The sequence below is a fragment of the Leuciscus leuciscus genome (assembly GCF_965113295.1).
Source record: "Leuciscus leuciscus genome assembly, chromosome: 25".
Lineage (NCBI taxonomy): Eukaryota > Metazoa > Chordata > Actinopteri > Cypriniformes > Leuciscidae > Leuciscus > Leuciscus leuciscus.
In genome coordinates, this window is record NC_138724.1 from 5328414 (window position 1) to 5346210 (window position 17797).

At 39.7% G+C, this 17797-nt stretch overlaps 1 long non-coding RNA gene across 1 annotated transcript in view; it reads left to right on the forward strand.

The window, feature by feature from the left end:
- LOC309490605 overlaps positions 1-9095 on the forward strand; it is a 200228-nt gene extending 191133 nt beyond the window's left edge. Inside the window, exon 3 of the long non-coding RNA XR_014202754.1 lies at positions 7965-9095. This is a non-coding gene — a long non-coding RNA (uncharacterized lncRNA). The remainder of the gene's footprint in view (positions 1-7964) is intronic.
- The last annotated feature ends 8702 nt before the right edge of the window (positions 9096-17797 follow it).

The following is a 17797-nucleotide window of genomic DNA, read 5'->3' on the forward strand; positions in this document are numbered from 1 at the left end:
GACTCATGATTCATGATCTTACTTTAGTGATGGCGGTTCATCTAGTGGAAGTGTAGCAGTGATGATGGTCACATGACTGAATATGGACACAGAGATGGACGTTCATCTGCACATCCTCAGTGTCTCAGGAGTCACAATAAAAATACTAAATAAAGTCATGATTCTGTAACTCTAGTGTATATTAGTTTGTTATCAGCACAAGCTGTTGTAAATCCTGCCCACTTCTTTGCATTGTCAGCACATGCTTCAGTGCTCTGAGAGTGTTTATAGTGCTGTGAGTTTAACACTTCATGACTGAGAGCAGAACACAATCTTCATCATCACACAAGACTAAACTACAGCAATGAACACAATCAACATCTTCATCTGGACCATTGCACTGTTTATTCAAGGTTTGTGTAATACAGTTTTTACAATGATTATTAGTTTTCTTAAAATGTAAAATATTCATATTGATCATATACTGTATATCATCATATATCATTTTCTTTCAGAGTGTAGAGGACAGATCACTGTAACTCAGAGTCCATCAATACCAGCAGTTCAACCAGGAGAAGAAGTCAGAATAAACTGTAAAACCAGCAGTAATGTGTGGAGTAATAATTGTTTAGCCTGGTACTCACAGAAACCTGGAGAAGCTCCTAAACTCCTCATATCTTATGCAACAAGCCGTTATACTGGAACTCCATCTAGATTCAGTGGCAGTGGATCTGGCAGTGATTTTACTCTGACCATCAGTGGAGTCCAGACTGAAGATACAGGAGATTATTACTGTCAGAGTTTCCACGTTATCAGTGGTAGCTGGGTGTTCACACAGTGATAAAGAGTCGTACAAAAACCTCTGTCAGTCAGACGTCACAGTGACTGCACTGATACAGCTGAGAGAAACTGCAGCTGCTGATGGAGGATCACAAACTACACAATATCAATGTTTAGTTCAAAATTTCTAAAGACCTTAAAGGTAAATATGATATAAGATTTTCTTTATGCTAAAATGAATTAACCTGGGGTGTGTTCTCCGAAACTACCTTAACGCTACGTCGTTCTTAAGTTGTACCTTAAGAAGTACCTTATCGTTAATACGTGGTTTCCGAAACTTTCTTAGTTAAGTATACCTTCTGTAAGTCATACGTTCGTAAGGTCTGGAGCGCTCTTAGCTATACCTTATCGCTGCTGACGGTTCATACCGCTATTGGCCACCACTACGCAAAAAGCTTTTTTACATCGCAGTTTAATTACACATAGAAAATTTTATATGAACATTTAATATAAAATCTGATTTAGTATTAAAATTACATTTTTACTTTACTTAAAAAATTTACACATAAAATACTTATGTTGTTATAGCCTACACCCAGTGTATGGAAGTGTTTTCATTAATAAAGTTTCCATACACTAATGGTTGTTAGCTTTTTTTAATTAGGCTACTATCCTAAGGCACATCAGCTGGCGAACCATTTGACAGAAAAGGCTTAGGAGTCTATATAAAGAAAGATGAGTTTACACAAACTTTATAGCTATGGCAGCGAGACAGCGAGTACTTGTTTTAAATCAAAGACGGCGCCGTCCGCGGAGCCAGTTAGTGTATGTCAACTACATGGCTGGTGGATAATCAGCATATACGTTGTGGAGAACATTAACACACTTATGGCCGTGAGGGTTTGGGATTGCACACTTGCTAAATTATAAACACATACTCATATTTATTTCTGCATGTACATATTTCAATGAGCCCCGATAAATGCAGTTTGTACTATTTCTAAAACGCTTCTTTATAAAGAACATTGTTTTCTCAATACTTTACCTATACCGCTGTGAAGGAAAGAGCGCACAATCGATCATCGAGGCATCGATATCAACCTATTCAGCGCCTCCACCATGGACAGCACCTGCTAAGGTCGAACTTAAGAAGGTTTACCTTAAGCAACATCCTAAGGTATAGTTCGGAGAACACACGTAGGAAAGGTATACCTGTAGTTAAGGTGTACCTTTTGAGTCTTCGTAGCGCGCTAAGAGACAACGTTATCGGAGAACGCACCCCAGTTCATTGTTCATTGACTAATATTAGTTTGTCACTCATGTGTGTCTCTCCCTCAAATGCAGGGCCGGCTCAGGCTCCGCTGGTTCCCTAGGAGAGATTTTAGGTAGATCATTCATATGAATTACAACTTACTATAATATAACATGAATACTGATGAATGTTAACATAAATATTAAATAAATAAATGTTGAAATAAATAATTTATAAGAATTAAATTACAAATCAACAAAAGGTGCAAAAACTCTATTATTTTATATATTCCAGCACACTAGAGCTCTTAGTCTCAAAGTCATCAAGGAAGATTTCCAAGATTGGTAAGGACTGGTATTCCCTCAATGACGATTCCCACTGCATCTGGCTCACGGCAGACATAGATGCTCATATTCTTCATTCTCAGGTCCTCATGAACTGTGGTCTCTACAGCTCCTTTGAGATAAAAGATAAAGTATTTAAGACAAACAATCTCATTTGTTGATGAAAAACAAATCCTCCACCACTACCTGCCAAATGCTGGTTCAGTCAGTTCACATTAACAGTCAGCACATTATAAACCTGTTCACCAGACCGAGCCAGTAATCAGAGATGAGCTCCTGTCCACTCTCTCCCATACACTCAAAGAGGCGTCTCATCTCAGAGGGACATCTCTCTTCTTCACTGCACTGGCACTGGGTCCTAGTTAATACAACAATAATGAATACATTACTTTTTGTTGGTAAATTCACTCCAACCCTGTAATGCCATCATTACTGTAGGTCTGTATTAGCTTATCTTTATTATTCATCATAATATAATAATAGTAATAACAATTCAGACTATATAGAACAAAAAAAACTGTCTAATTAACAAACAAACAAAAAAACACCCAGATAAGCAAGATAACTGAAAATCAAACTACTCAATTGATTAATATTGTACCTTTTAACTTTGTAACCACTTTTGCCCCGCCTGTATCAGCTTCATCAACAAGTTATTGATGGTGTTGACCAGTTGCTCCTCTTGGCCCTCAAGAGCTCGAGGAGCTTTGGGCTGTGCTTGTCCAGCTGTGACATAAACGTTTCTTCCAGGGGAACCGCAGTACATCTCCAGAACTCCTCGTTTACCTGTAAGACAGCAAATGTTTGACTGTTATTTAAGGGGGTTTAAAGATTATCAACATTTGAACTTTATGCAAAGCAAAAAAGTGAGTCTACTATCTCATGTCCAAGTCACAATTTCCAAAAAAATTCTCAGAAGTGAGTAGTGTCAGGAAAAACTGAATGATAAGTCACTTAACTGGAATGGTTTGAAGAGGGCAGGCCATCTTTCCTTAAATTCTGCCACACCAGGAGACTTGGCAACCACTTCCTTCAGTGGCAGCTGTGCAAATACATCTACTGATGCTACTGGACACATCTTCAGTGATGTTCCTGGATTCATTGGGTGTTTCGGGTCTTTCAACATCATACACCCTCATCCAGGTGACCCAGCTGCGGCTGATCAGACCAGCAAATCTAGCTACCCTGCCCCCATGGATCTCCTCTCTTGAGCCATAGCCATCTTGAGGCTTTCTCTGCCGCTTCAGTGGTATTGCGGATGGCTCTTCTCCTCCTCACTCCATCAATGCCTAACAGACTGAAGGCTCTGGACAGGGATCGGTATAAAGCTCCTGCATCCTACCTCTATTGGGAGACACCTTGCTCTCCATCCGGCTTGTCAACACTCGCTGACCAGTCCCTCGTACTTGGCGAGCTTCCTCTCAAAGGCCTCTTCCAAGCGGTCTTCCCAAGGGACTGTAAGCTCCAACAGAATCACTTGTTTGGTGGACTCCGACAAGAGAACGACATCTGGTCTTAAGGTGGTGGTCACAACGTGGCTGGGGAACTTGAGTTGCTGCTCCAAGTCCACCAACAGCTGCCAATCCCTCACAGTGGCCAGGATACCTGCAGATGTTTTTGCGGCTAGTTTTGGCAGCTCTCCAGCTCTGACGAAGGCGATGGCTTGCTTGGAGGGGCGGGAGCGCTTGGCCCACTCGACTCCTGTAGCAATGGCTTTAGCAATGGCCTTCAGTACTTGGTCATGACTCCACCTGTACCTTCCCTCTCCCAGTGCCTTTGAGCAGCAACTCAGAATGTGCTCTAGGGTTCCACGTTTGGAGCACAGTGGGCATGCTGGTGACTCCACTTTGCCCCATATGTGAAGGTTTGATGGGCTGGGAAGAACATAATATACAGCCTGGATGAGAAACTTGAACCGCTGTGGCTCTGCCTTCCACAGCTCCGCCCATGTCACCTTCCTCTCGATCGCGTTCTCCCATCGTGTCCAGGCACCCTGTTGCCTCATTCCTACTGTCCTGCAGGTTCTCTCCTCCTCAACCACCGCTCTCACCTCCTCCTGGACTAAGCAGCGCTTATCCTTCCCTTTGATGGTGTCAGTATGGGGAGTTGAAAAGGAACCCAGTCCAGCCCTGCCTCTTGTTATCACCCCCACCAGCCTTTTGTGATGTAATCTTTCCTCTGCTTGTCGAACAGCCTCCTCAGCCTTCCACTTCCGACCAGTCCTCACTTCAATCCCAGCCGTTGCCACCTTTGGGTCACTTGAGTCTCTATATAGCAACACTTCCCTAGCTCTCGTTACCTTGAACTCCTCTTCCAAGGACTTGAGCGGCAGTTGCAGTTTGTTGCGGTGCCCGTAGAGTGCGATGCTACTTATACTTTTTGGAAGCCCCAGCCATCTTCTGAGGTGGCTGCTGACCTTCCTCTCTAAGGTTTCCACAGTCGAGATTGGCACTTCGTAGACGAGTAGTGGCCACAGGATCCTGGGAAGAATGCCATGCTGGTGTAGCCAAGCTTTAAACTTCCCTGGCAATCCAGACCGATCCACTGACTTCAGCAATCTGTCCAGCTCAGTGCAGGTTGACTGGATGGATGCGGAGTCCCTCAGGGTGCTGTCAAACACCTTACCTAATCTCTTGAAAGGCTTCTCATTGATGGTCGGGATTGTTACACCAGCGTCGCTAAACCGGGATTTATCATCCACCTTTCCTCTTCTCAGCACCATTGATCTTGACTTGGCTGGTTTAAAATGCACATTAATCTCCAACCGACGATAATCACTCAGCTAGCTGTGGCTTCGTGTGTGACCGTGCGTCTGTGTGTCCGTGAGTCCACTGCCAAACTATGACGAAGCCAAGACAATGCTTTTGAAGGAGTTACAAACACCTCTGAAACATTGAACTATCACACAAAGACAGCATTACTTATTCAAAGCACACACACGTAGATTTATACAGTATGAGCTCAAGTTAACAAACTGTTTGAGATATTTGCACATTCGAAGTTGGCGGTTGCAAAAGTTTGTTGGAAACAGAGCGATACTTTTGCAGATTGCGCAACACAAACACGTTAATTAGGGTAAAATCTAACTTTTAACAATACAAAGAGTTACTTACATGAGGTACGTGAAGTATAAATTATCCGGCTCTGTGGGAAACCCTGTTGGAATAAACTTCTGGAAGCTGGAAGAGACGAGAGTGAAGGATTTGCCCGGGCTTGTTCTTCCGTTGCTGCAGGCGTGGGTCACGTCTTTTACGTCTGACACGTCTGATATAAACTTTTAAAATGAGCTTTGTAAAATCAAAGTCCAATGAAATTGCTTTTATTATAGAAAATATTAAGTTACGAAAATATTCACAATTTTTACTTTATTATTTATTTACTTTATTATTTATTTTTACTACAAAAAAAAAACAAAGAAAGAAAAATAAATAAATTAATTTATTGGAATAAATATAGTTTTTAAAATTAAGTCATATGGACAATAGCACTGAACGACTTGGATAAAAATGTCCGCATTGCAAAAAATGTAATCCGAGGGCCATTTAACTATAAAATTATGCAATCTTTGTTAACAGGCTTTCATTCTGTTGGCGAGGCTTCAAACCAAAGGCTTTTTTAACAGATGGTGCCATTTTTTCAGGTTTGGCCTATAAAGCAAATACTCACTTTATTCCTGTTTTCTGCTTCGGCATATTATTGAGCCAGTTAGATAAATTATGCAGCGATAATTGTGTGGGTGTGTTGGTATGTATGTCAGAGTGAGGTTTGTATGTGTGTAATAAAATGTGTGTGTGTGTGTGTGTGTGTGCTTGTAATATTTGAGAGAGAACAACTCTACTGCAAATCACAGATCCAGGACTGCGCCCAAACTAACTCTCACTGAAAGCAGAATTTTTGAGATATCAACCTCACATTTGGAAAACAACTTGTTTAGATTTATGGCTTTGAATTTCTACCAGGTTTAGAGTTCAACATGTTTCTTAAAATATATATTTTATATAAAGTTTTCTTAAGCCCTCAGTACATCATGTTCAGTACATGTTTCTTTAAATGATTGCAACCGATTAGAAGGTTAAAAGAGTATCAAAGAACAGGCCAATAAGGTTTGGGAGTCGCTATCAAGCACAGTCCTTTTCTGACACATGGTCACAGGAGCACTTGGTGTGAGAAGAAAGCAAGATTATTTGCTTTAATAGTCTTATATAAAATGACATGAACTGTACATTAAAAAATATGTGTGTGTATGAAGGTGTAGAGAAGCCTTTTGGCAGGATTTATGAAGTTTTTCTTATTTTGCATGTTCAGAAATGGGGTAGGGTTCTGGGTGCACAGGAACACCCAAAGTGATGTGCAAAAAGTGTAACGTACACCTGTGTTTCACAGCAGAGAAGAACTGCTTCACTCGGAGTGAAATCTCATTAATCTCATTACATGTTTCCAAATGAGCCAAGAAATGATGTGGAATAATTTTTATCATGTGCCATCAAAATGTTTTCAGTAGAGGATTAATATACTGTATATGAATGTCTTCAAATCAACAGTTTCCTCATCAGTTGTTAAATAACTGCAATGCAAATATTAATAATGACTAATAATATGTATGATTCTGTCAATATACCCTTCAGAAATGTGTGTATAATAGCTTAGCATTTCTCAACATGAGGAAGTTGTTTGATAATGTGTTTGTGACTGATCTACAGTCTTCAGGATAATGATTTAAATAGAGAGAGTCACTTTGCATTGTCAGCACATGCTTCAGTGCTCTGAGAGTGTTTATAGTGCTGTGAGTTTAACACTTCATGACTGAGAGCAGAACACAATCTTCATCATCACACAAGACTAAACTACAGCAATGAACACAATCAACATCTTCATCTGGACCATTGCACTGTTTATTCAAGGTAAGACACAAAAACTGAGTCTGGTTTTGGTGTTTTTGCAAAAGTATTTGATGATAATAGTTTTAAACACTAATAGTTTTTCTTTTCTCTTCTTCAGAATCCAGAGGAGTGACTCTGACTCAACCTGAAGTTAAAACTGTCCAACAGAGTCAAACAGCAACAATAGAGTGTAATATAGATGTAGGAATATTAGGCAGCTACTTATACTGGTATCAGCAGAAACCTGGAGAAGCTCCTAAACTCCTGATTTATGACATAAACACCCGTTATACTGGAACTCCATCTAGATTCAGTGGCAGTGGAACAGCAAGTACTGGACGAGATTTTACTCTGACCATCAGTGGAGTCCAGAATGAAGATACAGGAGATTATTACTGTAAGAGTTTACACAGTGGTCCAGTGTTCACACAGTGATAAAGAGTCGTACAAAAACCTCTGTCAGTCAGACGTCACAGTGACTGCACTGATACAGCTGAGAGAAACTGCAGCTGCTGATGGAGGATCACAAACTACACAATATCAATGTTTAGTTCAAAGTTTCTAAATACTTTAAAAATATACATTTATTGATAGTAATTTATTTCATATGAAATAAGAGTTAGTCCTGATATTCCTAAACCACAAAACCATTCTGCTGCTCTTTCCTAAACATCCGTGTTTCACGAATGTGATATTTTGAGTCAAAGGCTTGTTAATATTTTGTTAAAGGTAATTAAAAATTTGTTTCCATTTGTTGGCATGACTAGATTCAGATGTTTAATATAATTGAAGTTGGGTGTCCATCATAGAGATAATCACCATATTTATAATGAAACCATCATATTTAAACACATGATATTAATCATGAAATATTAGGGGTTTGACGCGACAGCTTTTCACTTCAACGAGAAATATCACGTATTAATGTCATGTTTTAATATCGTGAGATCTCGTCACACCCCTAATATTTATTGTTACTGCATTAATGGGATCTCCTTTATCAAAGCTTTCACAATCTTTTAAATTTTACCTTTTTTTTTTTTTTTTTTTTTTGTGTTATTAAACAAAAACACGTTTCCTAGTAATTCCTTCTAAACGATTTGGTAATACTTGAGTCATTACTGTATTACCATGATCTTGACTAATTAATTATGCATCATGCATTATCTCACACCTTGGCAATAACATCGCCATTGGCTAGTAAATGTTCTAGTTTACTAATATAGATATAATATAGCTATTTAGATAGAGTGTTAAAGTGCAACAGTGTTTACAGTATTTTTTTCTATATTCCACCAGGAGCATCAGCAACAGCACCAACTCAGCAGGATTCCCTACAAAAAATGAAGGAAGAAAATGCTTTTTTAAAAGCTAAAATTAAGTTCCTTGAGGATAAATGGAAGGACATCGAAAGTGAGAGAGATTTCCTACATCGCAGTCTGACCAATACCTTACAACCCGTTATAAGTTATACTTAGTAATGTGTACTACAAATATTGATGGCTCTTATGAGAAAGTGTTTGATGTTCCTCATTTTTAATCTGCTTTGAATAAATGCTTCTGCTCATAACTGCTACTGTACAGTATATGGTCATAGCACTTTCACCTCTTGCACATTAAGAATAGCTTTTGACATGTCAAGCCACTGGCATGATAGGAGTCTTCATCTCATACAAGTGTTAAACAAGTGATATTAATGAACTTTTCACTGTGGAAAATGTACAGAGTCTGCATTATAACATATCCTGGCATAAAAGGGCACAGTGTACTGTAGTCTGAGGCCTATCTGTTCTTGTTGTTTTAAAGTTAGATCCTGTGGTGTTCGTTAACAAAGGTAGCAGAATATTTACATTTAACAATGACATCAAAGCTGGTAAATGTGGAAGAAATTAAATGTAATCTTAATATGATTTGGTTTGTATTCCTTATCTGCCTTGTCAGCAAAGACAAAAACAAGGATAAAACCAAGAGAAGGAATGCAAACAAAAAGCAGAAATTCACAAGAGGAATGTATTTTTAGATGTGCTTACAGTTGTAACGGTCACCAGCTGGAGTGCCCTTGAGAGCCACCAGAGGGCACTCCACATAAGACTATTATCACTCACAAACTACATTTCCCATACTCACTGCCCGGACTCATCATCACTTATCGCCTGTTTTGTTTTCTGTTACGAACTGCTCCGAGACACGAAGGTAGAGGATCCAAACGCAGCTTTATTGTATGGGATGGGGCAATCCAGAGGCGTAATCCAATGTACAGGCAAGGGTCATACACAGGCAGGCAGTCAAAACAAAGAAACAAACAAACAAACAAACAAACAAACAAACAAACAAACAAACAAACAAACAAACAAACAAAACAGGCAGGGACCAGAGGCAAGAGAGTATTCCAGGGAAAAGGGCAAGATATCCAAAACCAAGAGACAAGAAAACCAGGAGAATGCTCAGAAATGCAGTGTAACACTTAAACAAGACTTCGCGGTGAGTGAATGAATGAACATGGTATAAATAGACTGAGACTAACAGGATGATGAGACACAGGTGAATGCAATCAGTGAATGAGGTACAGGTGAATGTGATCAGTGATAAGTGATGATGAGTCCGGGCAGTGAGTATGGGAAATGTAGTTTGTGAGTGATAATAGTCTTATGTGGAGTGGCCTCTGGTGGCTCTCAAGGGCACTCCAGCTGGTGACCGTTACAACAGTAATCGTTGTGTACAGTAGGGGTGTAATGGTTCAGATTACTCACGGTTCTGTTTTTTATCACGGTTTTAGGGTCACGGTTTCGGTACAGTTCGGTATGTGCTATGTTCAGTAAAACATAGGACAATTGAGGCTTTTTATTCGTTTGAATAACTAAATTAATGCTAGGTCTGACTATATAAGTGACTATATTCTGATTGCAAACTAAGTATTACACTACAGATGCTGTTAAAGCTTCCTCAGAACATTGAAGATACCGACACATCAACAAGTGACATTTCACCGGAAGTTTTCCGGCTGGCTTATATTATGCAGAAGTTATTACGAACGTTACGTGCATATGGTCAGTTGTCAAATAAAAACAAAGATACAAATAAAATAAGCAATGCTTGTCGGTTTGATCAGGTGTCTAACTGTAGTGTTCAGGTACAGAAATCAAATATAAAAAATAACACTGCATATTAGAGGTCTACACGGGTCCAAAGATTTGTGCCCGAACCCGAAGAGACCCGTAATGTGCTACACCGAACCGATCCGGACCCATCTATTATTTCAAAAGCTGGACCCGAACCCGTGTAGATCCGAGAAATGCCATAAATGTACTACCCGAACCCGACCTGGACCCGTCTATTATTTGACAGCTGGACCCGAACCCGGTGGGAAGACACAGACCCGACTGGACCCAATTGTCACATATTCCACACAAGCTGCGAAAAATTAAACTTTTTGTCTTACCTAATTTTAGTAGTCGTCGTCTCCCTTCCTTGCACCTGACTGACTGTGATGCATTACAGTTCTCCGACAAGAAAGTTGTGACCATGTTATTCCTCTCGTTATTCCAAGCTTAATACACTTATTATTTCAGCTTCAAAAGTGCACTTGATGTCACGGTGACAGATGACAAATGCAACTTTGCAGATTTGCATTTCGACCCGAGTTAAAGCTGCCGTCGGCAACATTTTTTTGATCATATTCAGTGTAATCGACACTATAATCCGACAGAACAACATAAATAAGGTGGTTTTAGAAAAAAACCCGAGCTTCTAACTCCACCTGGAGCATGTTATTTGTTTTGCAAAAATCCAGCGCTCCCGCTTCATCAGGTCCAATCAGCGCAGGGGGGTGTGAGATCTGACTGTCAATCACAGGTCGTGCACACGCCACAGATCCCCCCTCACTCGCGCACGTTAATATCACATGCACACGCCACGCCTGAAGTTCGCCTGGAGATTGCATGAAGCGTGATGGCGGAGAGAAAATCTACTAACAAGCTTCCAATTCCTCGGTTATCGCTATCTATGGATAGATTAGCCAGGGCAGCCTACCTCCGAGTCCATAGTGTTGATAGATGCTGAAGAGACGGACGCGTTCACAGAAAATCAGGTACACACGCACAGTGACGCACTGACGAGCACGACCTCGATGGGAGGGTGCTCGCTGGTAGTGGGGAGGGGCATGAGAGTTGTAAACATTCAAAATTTTGGCTAATCGACCCAATCTGCCAGACTTGCCGACGGCAGCTTTAACTTTGACTGTTTGCCCTTTTGAACTATAATAACGATTGCTCGTGTAGTGCCATGGCCACTGACGTTAGCATTATTTATTTGCTATCATCTCTGTGCTCTCTGCGCCGTCTGACCACCAAAACTTTAAGATTAAACAAGACATATACTGGGAACATATACTGGGATTAAACGTATACATACTGGGAACTATATTCTCAGAAGGCGAAGCACTGCTACTTCTGCGGAGTGATTTCCTCCAACTCTGAGGAACTCTCTGCTCCTCACCACGGGGCTTCTCAGGCGCTGCGAGCAAATCACTCTGCAGAAGTAGCAGTGCTTCACCTTCTGAGAATATAGTTCCCAGTGTGTATACGGTTAGAAGATGGCTGTGTCTCATGTGACCTTGTTATTTGTACACGCTGTGACAATACAAATCACAACATGTGAATAGGAAAATGTTGGAGTTATTTTGCCACTTATTGGGAGCAGTATGCTAGCTGGAGCCGTTTACCTCCAGTATTTGTGCTAAGCTAGGCTAGCGGTGGGTGCGTCAGACAGAGTTACGGCACGCACGGAGATGAGAAGGGTATGTATGGACTTATCTAACTCTGGGGGATACGGCGAATAAGCTAAAGTCCCAAAAAGTCAGCGTGTTCCTTTAAACAGACCTGGGACCCGAAGTAATAGATTGGGACCCGATCCGGACCAGGCTGACCATTTAAAATATAGACACGAACCTTCAACGTGTCTTCAACGTGTCAATGCACATCTGTTTTTCTGGGGTACCCTGACAACTATGGTCACAGGAGTCATTGAAGTCTATAGTTTTAAGGTACACTGTGTAGGAATCTCTCCCATCTAGTGGTGAAATTGTATTTTGCATTCAAACGAATAGTGCTCTCTAGCGCCTCACTTTTTCAAATGCGTGTTGCAACTACAGTAGCCGTTATGAAAATGGAAGGTCCTAGAAAAAAATATTAGATGTGTATGTTACTTGTGTTAAAAAGATTAATCTAACTTAATAATTTTTTTAATAATTTAATAATTGGGCCAAAACCAAAATGTGACCGATCACGGAAAGTAGGGACACAAGTCGGTTCTGAGGCATTTTGAGTTATTCACAGATTCTGAAAGTGTAGTCCTCCAAGCTTTCCAACAATGTGTAACACATGGAAATCTGATAATATTTGGAGAAGTTGTGGCCATTTGAAGGTAGGCACTCAAAAAAGCTCAAAGGGGAGAAAACAGCCTCTAAAGATTGTGCAGTTCTCACCTCTCTCTCCTGCTGGGAGTGACAATAGGGCTCATTTACATCTCATTTAGATAAGCCATGCCCACTGTAAAGCTGTAAAGCAGAAAGGTCAGGAGAATGTGCCATCAAAGAAAAAAAAAAAAAAAAAATTTGCAAACAGGTAATATATAAATAAATGTCTCTTAGCATCTACCGATAAAACTGTATAGGCAACTCTTGTGTACACTGTCTAGAGTTTATCTTATTTTTTATTCAATGTTCAAATCAAAAACAGGATGTGCTATGTGATATATATATATATGAGCTATGAATCCAAGTATGAATCAGAATCAGAATAGATTTTATTGCCATTGTCAATGAAAGGTTTCACAGACTAGGAATTTTCTTCGGTGTAGCCTACTCGTGTAACATGAAACACACTTTTGCTAATGATAAATAATAAGCAATAAACTATTGAAATAGGCATAGGCGTAATTTGCCGGTGGGACGGATGGGACATGTTCCCACCACTTTTTAAAACATCTCGCGACACGAATGTACCAATTCTACAAATAAATAAAACATCTCCAGTTAACTGGCACAACATGTATTAGGCTATATCTCATTAAACGACAAATTAAACCCCATGTAACCTACTATTTAAATCGATTGCTGGACATCGTAATGTTATTGGCGTCCATCTTCATTGAATTTTGAAATCAGATAGAGCCGGCCAGAGCGCTGCATAATAAGTAGCCACGCTGGCTTATTCAGTATGGAAATACACACCGACAATGACACGCCCCTACTGCGTGCTAGAATCTCCGAAAAACAAGCCGATTTCAAACTCAAAATGTACGCTTTTAAATATACCAATACTGCTATCTCAAACATGCAGAGGCTTCTTCGTGATCTCAACTAACAGATTCTGCAAAAAAACGAAAATCACCAATTGTGAAAAAAAAAACCCGCTTCTTTCTCATTTTGCTCGAAAGTTGTGCTGCCGACTTGTGTCCCTGGTTTCCGTGACGGGTCACAAATGTGTTAGGTTGTGCCCCGCTCTCCCCTACTAAGAAAAGTCCTGGGTAATATAAGGTAACTACATGGGTTCAGGGTTAGTACCTAGTTATTACCAAGTTATTTCAATTACTATAATAAGTACATAGTAAGAACATGGGGAACAGGACTGTAAAATAAAAAGCTACTGACTATCAAACATTGTTTAGTGTGGAATGATAAAACACAGTTAAATTATCTTAAGATGTTGAATCTCAGAGGAACTATCCTACAGCAAACACTGAACCAGACTATTTAAACATTGAGCAAGCAATCTCATTGGCTGCAGGATAATCAGAAGCCAATCAGCTTGTGCCATGTGGTAATGATGTCATTGCTTACAGACTGCATGTAAAGGACTGATCATCCTGTGCAGGGACGTACTGGGACTGAAATTCAGCCCGGGACTTTAAGATGGAGAGGCCTTTAGTGCCCTTGGTGCACGAGCAGAAGGATTTTTTGCAATTATTTTAATTCTAACAGTGTTTTTATGGTATAAAGAGAATCAGATTACGCTGAAGACCTTCAAGAAACTTTAGGATGACACCTGCCTTCTCATGTTGTATAAGCAAGTCACCACTGCACTGAACACAACCAGGTCAGCAAAACCTAATCTACAGTATAAACCTAAACCTAAAAAACACATAAGTCACAATATACTGCTAACTACCAGCATGTCATGTGTACAGTCAGTCGGAGTGCTAAAATAGTTACAAATACTCACACACACCCAGATACTCAGATCCTCAAAAACTACAATGCAGTCCCATAAAATAGAGATTGTGTGTGTGTGTGTGTGTGTGTGTGTGTGTGTGTGTGTGTGTGTGTGTGTGTGTGTGTGTCCTCACTTTCAACTCTCCCTGGCTCAGCTTCCCCTGTGCTGGACCCTGCCTCTGCTTACTGACTGTACAGCTACATATGCATGAGAAGAACATCAGTAATAAATATGACTAAGAATAATACATTTTCTAATTCAATCTGTGCTTCAGTCAGGTTATTATCTAGTATGTGGAACTATTGGCATTTTATCCTATATGTAAATATGTAATATTGTGCTGGATTTTTCTATTTTTGTGTGTGTGTCCTTAATAAAGCTTTGATTGATTTATTGATATGCCTAATATGATTGCCTACCCAGCCCTGCACACTGCCCCTGTATCTGTCACTGTACCTGTCACTGTACCTGTACCTGTCACTGTTTTTGTACTCCATTCTCCTCCTCCTCCTCCTGCTCTGCTTTCTCTTGCTGCTTTCCTTCCTCCTGCTCCTCCTCATCATCAATATGACTGCAGGGGTCATCATCAACCTGTCCCTCTCCATCACTGACCGTAACAGCTAATATACATACAGACATACAGAGATTCCTTGCTTATAGAGAGATGTTGTCTGTGTGTGATGACACACTGCAAACTGCTGTTTATAATATATCTATAAATATATAATATATATGCCTATATTTAAATGCAAATATAAATAATTTCAGTGTATAATAAATGCATCACTAATCGTGCACCTGTCCTGTCCATGCTGATGGTGTAATGTTGCTGAGGAAGACAGACGAAGACGAGGATCTAAACGCAGGGTGATTTAATAAAGTAACACAAAACAGAGAACGCAGAACTCAAAGAACAAAAGAACAAAACCTTGGGAATCACAGAGAGATACAACCATTACACGTACAACAACTGACAAAGTAACAAGTGAAACACAAGGGCTATAAATACACAGGGACCAACAAGCTAAACAAGATAACAAGGGGGTGTGGCTAATTAGAAACTCCTGGGAAGACTAATAAACTAGAAAACTACAAAGGACTATAAAACATGGCACAGAACAGGAAATAACAAGTCCACACAAGACAAGGGGAACACAAGACAGGAATCATGACAGATGTGTCCTTCCTCATCTGCACCTCCTTTTTTATTTTATTTTTTATTCAACTTTCAAAAAAGCTTACAGACATATCAAACATATGCATCAAACATAAGACAAACAGATACTGGGGAAAACATAAAACAGATCTTACACTGTACAGAGTAAAACATTAAATTCTACAAATTATTTTTTTTTTTTTTTAATATAAGAGATGTTTTTATGCACTTCTTATTTCTAGTGATTGAATTCAGTGAGTCATAGAATATTTTAAGATCCTTACAAAAAAAATAAAGGAGGGTGTTATAGACATTACTTTAGCTTTATGTATATGAAACTTCCCAAGAAGAATTATTAACTTTAATGTGTTATCAATTATATCTGAGCCAGTATTGCAGTCCAAGAATAATATCATAGCCTCATCAATTCTAATTATTTTGTAGAATGTATCAAAAACCATCATAGATACCTGCTTCCAAAAGTCTTCAGAATATTTACAATTACAAAATATATGTATGAGAGTTTCAGATTCAAGATCACTACTCATCTGCACCTCCTGCCACAGCACCCTTTTCACTACGGAAAAGGTCTGTTAATTTGGCGCATTTAGCTGCCTCTTGTGCCAACATTTTTTTTCGGCCCCACCCATTTCTTTCTCTTCTTTTCGCCATTTTTTTCGTCCGTCTCTGTTGCATTCACACAAACCCAAACCTGACCAAAAGTAAACTCCTTTGATCGGCGCCTTTGAGCCAATCGAATGTCAGGAAAAACGAGGATCAGTCCAAGTTGGGAGGGGCTGCTCATATCCCCCCTCAAGATTGAAAGTATTGGTTTGGCCCGGTTTGAAACACACACGGCCAGGCCGGTCGCACACCATAAAAAAATAAATAAAAAAAACCCACTGTTTGACCACTGTCCGGTTCAGCCTGAAATGGACCGGCTGTTCGGGATTGTTCCCGGTATTCCCGATTGCCAATCTGCCCCTGATCCTGTGCCATCTAGATCCAACCCTAGTGTTTAGTTCAGGTTTGAATAATGATTTATGATTGTATTTTCAAACACTAATAACACTATATCATTACAATCAACATCAATGAGTCAGTGTTTCAATATGATCATCATGTTTTAGGTGTAATATATGATCCTGTCAATCAAACTGAACAGACTGCATTCAGTCACTTCTGCTGTCTGGACGTGATGCTTTCCATTTGAGACACAGAAACTTTTACATTCTTACACAATTACTGTCACAACGGCTGATTTGTGATCATGTTTTTAAAATTATTTTTATTATATTTTTATATTTAAAATACAATCACCTGCTTTTGCAGAAGTGAAAGTGTTCCAGTCCAGATCATGTAACCAATCAAAGAGTGAGACTGAAAACCCCATTTGCATTGTCAGGGTGGAGTGATTGTGATCCTCAGGGCCGGCCCGAGGCATAAGCGAACTAAGCGGCTGCTTGGGGCCCCCTCGCCACCGGGGGGCCCCCAATCGATTTTTTTTTTTTTTTTTTTTTACATATTAATTAACTTAAACAAGTGACATAAATGAATGAAAGGATTAATAATTCAAGACAAGAAAATTCTGATTTCATGATCAATATACCTGCCTACAACTGCTGCTGTGTCTGCCAGTGTTTGAGTCATGCGCATAACCTCGTGTGCATAGACAATTTGTGCGCAAAGTCACGGTAATGTTAAGCCATGTCACAAAAATTTGATTTGATCAATGATTTATCCTTTAAATGTAATGATATTCAGAACAGAACAAGAATAAAGAAATAACTATAAACAAGCCAAAACGAAATAATTTAAAGCGAAAGTGAAAATAAGCGGCGTTGGGCTCACGTATCTCTCTCATTAGAATCAAAATGTTTCAACATTCGCGATGGATTTGGATGGTAAACTATTCTTTATCATAGGCTTTGTACTTCACTCACGTTCCAATATCGACGGAAAAAATCATCCTCTTCACACACGCAAAAATGTGCTTGGAAACATCACAATGGAAGATTACAAAGCTGAAATATGTTGTGTGTGTGTGTTTGTGTGAGTGTGTGTGTGTGTGTGAGTCGCGGGCGCGATCGAACAGTGGAAACATAAAAACATACTCCGTCATGTTCATACAAGACATCATTCAAACTGCAAAGTGTTGCAAAACGTTGGAGGATATTTTGCAAATAATTTTTTTA